The sequence below is a fragment of the Nymphaea colorata genome, chromosome 1 (assembly GCF_008831285.2).
Source record: "Nymphaea colorata isolate Beijing-Zhang1983 chromosome 1, ASM883128v2, whole genome shotgun sequence".
Taxonomy (NCBI): Eukaryota; Viridiplantae; Streptophyta; class Magnoliopsida; order Nymphaeales; family Nymphaeaceae; genus Nymphaea; species Nymphaea colorata.
In genome coordinates, this window is record NC_045138.2 from 43649365 (window position 1) to 43658202 (window position 8838).

The window sequence follows — 8838 nt, forward strand, 5'->3', positions numbered from 1 at the left end:
CGTGCATGACTTGGGAAAGTAGCGTTTGGTGCTATGGCAATGAAAACTCTGGTTGAAGGCTAAGAAATCCCATCTATTGTAGCGCAAGGTGGGCTGCGTTAAAATTTCATGGTTTAGTACTTGTTTTCTGTGATGAATAGGTTCCTGCATCATAGGAGTGGAAGTGCACAATGAGTGGCGAAGAATTCAAACACCATTAATTTTAACACCTTTATGATCATTTGTCTCACATAATGGCTTCATTTTGTGTTAAACATGTGATCACTGCAAAAAAAAAAAGATGGATTCACTGACATGTAAGAAAATGAATTTGTCTCATACAATAGCCTCCTTCGTGTTAAACATGTGAACACTACAAAAAAAAAAAAAAAAAACAAGGATGAATTCATTGACATGTGAAATGAATGTCTGTGAAAGGCCACCTTTACTGACGTGCAGTGGTATATGTTGATGAAAATTATTTTTTATCAACATATGAGGAAAAAAACGTCGGTGAAAAGTAGCCTTCACGGACATGTGACGATAGGGTGTCGTTGAACTTGGGCTTTTCTCCACATCTGTTTGCAAACATCACTAAACAAGTAATTTTTATGGACGTCCAGCAATGAACGTATGTAAAAAGTGACTTTGTTGACAACTATTTTGCAGACGTTGATATAAAGAAGTTAGTTTTCTTAATATTCATTATAGACATTCCGACACCACCAAACTTTGCACGATTTTCACCTCTACGATGACATTACCATGGGAACAATTTATGTTCATGTTTTTGTAACTCTGAACCTTACTTAATCAGTTCTATTGTAAAATAAGGTTGAACGTTTGTTATAAATATTTGTTTGGTTTATGAACATTTAACTATTTCGTTTAATTCGTTTGATACATGCAACATGTAAGCAAGTTAATTATTTGTATATTTATTCCGATTTTTGAAAAATGAAATATGTCATACGTGGACTAGTACAAAAAATTAAATATTTTCACCCACGCATGAAATTGCACCGATAAAAATTAATGGTGACGTCTATGAGATGCCGGTTAAAGTATTACCAACATTCAGGACAATTGTAAGATGTTTATGATAGTTGTTGGTAAACATCTTTATCGACTCCCATTTGATTATCGGTAAAACATTTTACTGACATCTACTAGGTGTCAGTAAAAAATTATTATTGACATGCTTTGGACATCAGTAATAATCTTATGTTACCTACATGCTTAGCGTGTCTATGATGGCCTCTACACCAACGTAGGGCTCCAAGATATCGGTGATGGTTTTTGCCGACATGTCTTCGCCAACGATCATCACAAACATTAAAAAAAAAAAACCATTACCAACGTGCACTTATGTTTCACCAACATTTTTTGGCCACCAGTAATTCATCAGCTTTTTGTAGTGGATCTTCTTTGGTCTAGTTTCCCTTGTGCCACAGCAAAGACACATATTTTAGCACAGCCTTATTTTACCAATACTCTTTTATTCCTTTCTTTTTTGCAGGTTCTCTTTTTCTTACGAAGGCTCGTTGTTATGGCATTCCACCACAGGAAGGGTCATTGTTCTTGTGATCCACCACCAGCTTCTTTCCTCCTAATCTGGTAGCATTTTGAATTTTCTACAATCCATTTGTGTATTTCAATAATCAATCACATTGTTTCACTCCTTTTCTAGTGGCATTGTGTTGTTCTGGTGATCGACCTCTATTCTTTCACTATTCTAATGACTTGCTTTGTTCCTCCTTTAGCGACATCGCATGGCTCACTGTTGTTTCTCATCTAGCTGACCTAATTTTCAACATTCAAGGTGTTTTTGCATGACTTTGGGAGACCAGCTGCAACTTTGAAATAGCTTATCTTCCGTTGTTCGCCATGGCTTCTCCTTTGACAACTTGTTTCTGCTAGCCCCGATCAAGCAATTTTCTAGAGATCTTTGTCTCTTGTTTAGGTGACACTCACTCTCTTGTCTCAATGGTCCGTTCGTTTTTTCACTTCTTATCTACATGGAACTTTTTTCTTAATGGGAAATTCTTAATCTCTCTTTTGGTGGAGAAAAGTGACAAAATTTGCTGCTTGTGTGAGTGATGCACTTACTTAGATGTAATGTACGATGGCCCATTCTTTTCCACTGTGATGGAGACAACTAAAAGGTCCTTGATAGATTGGTGTTTACTGTATGATTTGTTTTCTTGTGCTATATTTTATAGTCTTACAATTCCCAACTATGTTTTTTTTTTTCAGTACTTGGCATGATTTGTTACTCATCTATGGCTGATTTGACTCTACGCTTTCCCTTCATATTTGATCTTTGTATATTATTGGAAAGTTCTTTAACTAAGAAGGTTTTTCTTTTTAAACAATTTTTCACTTGTATAGATGCTTTTATTTTGTTTCTTATAGTCATATTTTTTAAAATTGCTCTAGTTGAGAATGCTTTATGAGCAAAGGATGTATGTGGACGTTCCTGTTGAAGCTGCTTTAAATGCATTTGATAGTGTTTCTGTTGAAAATTTTGATATGTGGTTTATCATCTAAGAGATCCAATCTATTTCTCCTTTCAAGAAATTGGTTCTATGCTGAATTTCCTCGTCTTCTAGTCTTCTTCCTGTCTTATTGTTTTGTTATATTCTATTCATGTTGTAACTTTTTCTCCCTAGTTTTCATGCCCTTATATTTCTGCCGCCTCTTAGTCGTTATTCTGGGTGCAATCTGATTAAGAATATGATCTGTTACATTTCTTGGTTCAACGTCATATTTCTGAGCTATTGCAGTTGATGTCATCTACTATTGCTGTTTGATGTCACTTTTATTTCTCCTTGCACAGTATCATATTGTTTTTAGCTTCAACATCATATGTCTGAGCTATTGTTCTCGATCTCACCTACTCTTGTTTTTTGACATCACCTCTATTTCTCCTTATACAGTCTTGTATTGTTTTTTAGTGGTCATTCTTGCTGTCAAGCAATTAGCAAAATAAACTAAGAAGAAGAAGAAGAAAAAGAAGGGAAGTTGTTAAACATTAATTTGAGCTTTTGCTTTTTAGTTTGAGTAGGTTGCAGCAGTTCTGCTCCTTTTTTCTCATCCCTCCTCCATCCCTTGTACCCCCCCCCCAACCCCCGCCACAAAAAAAAAAAAGGCGAACTTTGGTATGTTGGTAGGTGTTTTCACCTATAATGCTAATTGATTTGGAGACTCCTCATTCTTTTTCTTGTCCTCATAAATATCTCTTGTTTCTCTTTGTCCTTGACTTCCTATTTTTTTATTCTCATTATGGATTTTTCCTCGAGTTCCAGCCCCTCAGCCAGCTTCCTAAATGTTTGCTTGTTAGTGAAAAGTTCACCCATACTAATTTCTTGACAATAGAAGAGATAGATACCCCTATTTATACAGAGTCATGATCTCAATGAGAATCTTGATGGTTCTGCTCTCACACCACTATGTTTTATTGTGCAGGAAATGAAGGACAAGAAGGGTGTCACGTCTTCCAAAACCATGGAGAACCTGGAATATACAGTTTGGAGAAAGCGTGACCAATCTCTTAGGAGGTGTTATCTACTCTCTCAGATGACTACACAGTAGTTAGACTATGTAAACACTTAACTCAGACTTACTCTTAGATCTCGGGGGCTTGAATTTTATTATTGTTGAAGGAGTTACAGAATCATAAGAAATGTTTCATGATTGTGATGAAGTACATAGGTCGTATGAAGGGAATTACATATTAGTTGGTTGTTATTGGTATTGTGGTTTTAGACAAAGACATTGCAACAACTCATCAATGGTCTAGGGCCTGATTTTGATACACTTACTATTGTTTTGCAGTGTCTTTCTCATATGCTCAATTTTGAAGATCTTTAGGCAAACTTCTTGAACATGAGAGCACTATGAAGCAAAGATCAAAAGTGAATGATTTCACCACAAATTCTCATTCAATGGTTGCTATGAATGCCTCCATAGGTTATGGATGAGGAAATTAAGGGTATCAAGGTGGGGAAGGTAGAGGACATTTTGGATAAGGAGGACCTGGCCTTCTTCATACATCTGACATTTAATGCAGGGAACTAAAGAAGAGTGTCCATTTGTTTCAATGTAACACAAAGGTAGATGTAAAGGCAGATTGCTGGTTCAACTCTCAAGAAAAAGAAAAGGTGAATAAGGGACAAAACAAACCAGTCAACACTTAGGGCACAAAAGGGCAGCCTACAAAAGTACAACAACTCTTACCATTAGCCATTGTTAAGTTTGTACATATGGATCGGGTCACCCAAACCCGACCCATTTGATCCACATGCCCAACACATCATGGGTGGTGGCATACTTGTAAATCTTATTGTTATTTTGTGTATTTTATGATGTACCCTAAATCGTGATTAGTATACAATGATAACAAGAGGCAGACGTCATTTGTTGCTGCTCTCTTTCATCTCTCTCTTGCTTGGACGTGCAGCCCACTTCTCTCTTCCTCCTCTTGCATCTAAGTTCATTCGGTGGTTTGGTATTAGATATCAAAATCTTACATGGTATCAGAGTCAGGTTTTGCCACTGAGAATGTTCGGTAAGAATCTCTAATTTCTGCCCTAATTTTTGTTTCTTTTCTCTCCTAATCCTCAAATCTCTATTTTCTGCCCTAATCCCCAAATTTCTGCCCTAACCCTAATCCCCAAATTTCTGCCCTAATCCCCAAATTTTCTGCCATAATCTTCCTTAATCCTATTGTCTACCCTAATCTGCCCTAATCCTACCGTCTGTCCTAATCTGCCCTAACCCTACCATCTGCCCTAATCCTACTGTCTGCCCTAATCTGCCATACCGTCAGCCACCTAACCCTAATCTCAAAATTTCTATTTTTCTCTTATTTTCTGATTATTGCATTTATGGATCCCCACCGCAATTACAGCATCTTGTCGTCCAATTTCATCACTCAACTTATCTCACAAAAGCTAAATCATACCAATTATTTGACATGGAAACGTCAAATAGTCCCGTTCATCAAGAGTCACCGTCTCTATGGACATCTCAATGGCACCACACCTGCGCCACCTGAATGGATTATGCGAGAGATGAAGAATGCTGCAGGGCAAGTTCGAGAGACTATTGCAGAAATCAATCCTGAATATGAGATGTGGATGGCTCATGATCAATCTCTCATTGCTTATATCACCTCCACACTATCAGATGAAGTTTTGGCGGGTGTTGATGATGATCTTTCAGCACTTGAGTTGTGTAATGTACTTGCTACCACATATTCTCAAATATCAGAAGCGAGATTTCTACAACTCAAGAGGCAATTTCAGGATATCAAGCGAAGTACACGTTCAGTCTTGGAATGTATACATGAGATAAAAAATGTTAGCGATCAGCTTGCCATCATAGGGCATCCAGTCAGTGACAAGAACAAGGTACAACAGGCTTTGAGTGGATTGGAGCCAGAATTTGATGTTTTCTGCACTGCTTTAGAGGTATTGCCTGTTCTTCCCTCTTTTGAAGACTTGAAAGCAAAGTTGATTCAACATGAAGCAAGTCGTGTACAACGACATGAATTAGTTCATTTTGGCGGTCACAATGTATTTGTCACTTGGACCCATGCTTTACAAGGAAGTCGTCCAAGAGTTTGGAACTCACAGGCAGGGATGGGGAGAGGAGAGGTGTCCTTCCTACACCTAACACCTAACACAAATGCACATGCAAATGTACCACGAAGGATACCTACTTGTTTTTATTTTAATAAGAGAGGTCATGTGAAGTCAGAATGTTGGCATAACCCACAGAACAAAGGAAAACAGGTCCGGTGTGACAATAAGGGAGCAGGGTCATCTGTTTCGAACATGACTGTGGCATCGAACATTTCCCCTGATGTGTAGCAAATTCTAATGACAGCGTTGTCTAAAATCAATCTCAAGCAAAATGAGGAAGGACAATGGTATGTGGATTCCAGTGCTGCAGCTCATGTAACTGGTGACGCAGGTAAGCTTTCTAGTGCTCTCCCTTATTTAGCTAAAGGCTCAGTTGTCATACGAGATGGTTCCCATCACAATATATCACATATTAGAAGTGCACACTTATCCATGGCTCATTCCTCAATACCTTTAAAGAATGTTCTTGTTGTTCCAAATGTCAAGAAAAATATTATTTCTGTGTCAAAGCTGATTGATGATACTCATTCCTCTGTTGAGTTTACTCCTTCTTCTGTTTATGTTAATGATGCTCGAACCAAGAAGACATTCGCTGAGGGTGTTCGTAAAGGAGACATGTACGTCATTGAAGAAGCTCCAAAAATGTCTAAGTCTTGTGTTTCAGATTCATCCTTTCCAAGTCATAGTGAAGTCAATATCACAAAGTATGATATGTCATCTCTTTGGCACGGTCGTTTAGCACATTGTAGTTAGTCTTTCATTCAAAGTCTTGTTGCAGACGAACTATTACAAAAGTCCAGTCCAAGTCCTGTCAGTGAGTCTAACATGTACTCAAGTTGTCATATTTGTAAGAGCCATGCTCTTCCTTTTCAATCAATAAATAAGCGAGCTTCGAAGTTATTTGACACCATTTATTCTGATGTTTGGGGGGCTGCTCCTATTTCTTCATCTTCCGGGAGTAAATATTATGTTGTTTTCATTGATTCTTATTCTCGTTACACTTGGATCCACTTCATGAAAAGCAAATCAGAAGTTTTCTGCTTGTTCACCCAATTCCACGCCTTGGTCCAAAATAAATACTCTAGTAATATCGTGCATTTTCAATGTGATGATGGTGGTGAGTTTATTTCAAATGAATTTACTGAGTACTTACTAAATTATGGGATCACTAGACAGATTTCCTATCCTTACACACCACAACAGAATGGTATTGCTGAAAGAAAACATAGGCACATAGTTGAAAGTGCTCTCAGTATGATACATAACACTGATGTGCCCATGAGTTTATGGACTGAAGCCTTCCATACTATTGTTCATGTTATTAATCGACTGCCACTATCCATGCTTGAAGGAAAATCTCCATTCTTTATTTTACATCAAGAACAACCAAATTATGATGAGCTACGTGTTTTTGGACGCATCTGTTATGTTCATGTTGATTTTCTTTGAGAAATAAGTTTTAAGATCGAGCTGTCATGTGTAGATTTGTGGGTTATGCAGAAAATTATAAAGGCTATCACTGTTACAATCCAAAAACTAGACGTGTGCATATTTCATGACATGTTGTTTTTTATGAGCTCAGGTTGAAGGATATAAAGGAGCCACATGCAACACTTAATGTTAGAAATGATGTATATGACTCATGGCTAAATGCTGAAATATTAGATCAAAGAGCTGATACACACCAGGGCACAAAGTGACAGAACTATTGATGAGCCCGGGATGGCCACAAACACTCAGATGGACAACATACCTTCATCTACTCAGACCAACAACATGAGCATGACATCACCTAATCAGTTTTCAGGAGTGGTGTATAATCGACGATCAGTTCCAGTTGATCCAAAAACTGCCACTACTTGTCCATGTAGATCATAACGTGTGCGGCACCCTATTGATAGGTGGGTAAGTTATGGTAATTTCTCTTTGGATTTTCAGCTCTTCATGACAGAATTGAACAAAAAGGTGGAGCCAAAATGCTATGAGCAAGCGTGCAAAAGCAAACATTGGATCGATGAATGAAGAAATGACTGCCTTAAATGAATGTCAAACATGGGAGATTGTTCCTCGTCCAGATGGTAAGAATGTAGTGGGCTCAAAATGGGTTTACAAACTCAAGTATAAACCTGATGGAAGCATTGATAGATATAAGGCTCGACTCGTGGGTAGAGGCTTCACTCAGCAGTACGGGAAAGATTATGATGAGACTTTCAGTCCAGTCATCAAGATGGGAACGATCTGGGTTATCATCTCTCCTGCTGTCTCATTTGGTTGGAATTTATATCAGTTGGATGTTAAAAATGCTTTTCTTCATGGCTTTCTAAAGGAGGAAGTTTATATGGAACAACCTCCAGGATATGTTTCCAATGATCCAACCAAATGGGTGTGCAAATTACAAAAATCAATGTATGGGCTTAAGCAAACATTTCATTCATGGTTCGATAGATTTTCCCTCCATATACAACAGGTTGGTTTCCTCAGAAATTCACTTGATCATTCCTTATTCATCTATCATTCATGTAAAGTTACCACTTGGCTACTCATATATGTAGATGACATAGTTCTTATTGAAAACTCTTCATGTCATATGTCTCATGTTAAGGAGGTATTGCAACAAGAATTCAAGATGAAAGATCTCCACGAACTACGATATTTCTTGGGTGTTGAGCTTGATAGAAAAGGTGACACATTAACTCTTACACAACATAAATACACTCTTGATATTTTGGATAGGACAAGTATGACAAATTGCAAGCCCATAAATATACCTAGTGTTCTCAACACAAAATTAAATGTCTCTGATGGGAGTGATGCCTACCCAAATCCTAGTTTCTATCGGAGTATAGTTGGCATGTTGCAATATCTCACTTTTACACACCCAGACGTAGTATATGCTGTGAATCAAGTCTCTCAGTTTATGCACGCACCCACAAAAGGGCATATGGATGCTACCAAACGTATTTTCCATTATCTTAAGGCTACTCTTGGGGATGGACTCATCTACACAAGACAGTCAACTGTTTTGCATGGCCACAACATTTCCACTTATACTGATGCAGATTGGGCAGGTGATCCAGACGATAGACGATCAGTTTCTGGTTATTGTCTCTTCCTTGATTCCAATCTTATTTGTTGGAGTAGCAGGAAATAGCATGCAGTTGCCAGATCTAGCACAGAGGTAGATTATAGGGCAATGACTGCAAGCACAGCT

The 8838-nt window shown here is 37.9% G+C and overlaps 1 long non-coding RNA gene across 2 annotated transcripts; it reads left to right on the forward strand.

Annotated features, from left to right (window-relative positions):
- The first annotated feature begins 1237 nt into the window (after positions 1 to 1237).
- On the forward strand, positions 1238 to 3798 carry LOC116246262 (uncharacterized). 2 transcript variants are annotated; one of them, XR_007572268.1, is made up of 4 exons: positions 1238 to 1375; positions 1499 to 1596; positions 1802 to 1942; positions 3448 to 3798. It is a non-coding gene; the product is annotated as an uncharacterized LOC116246262 (long non-coding RNA). The 2 variants fall into 2 exon arrangements; XR_004170674.2 differs by lacking the exon at positions 1238 to 1375 and having other exon boundaries at positions 1429 to 1596.
- Positions 3799 to 8838: the final 5040 nt, after the last annotated feature.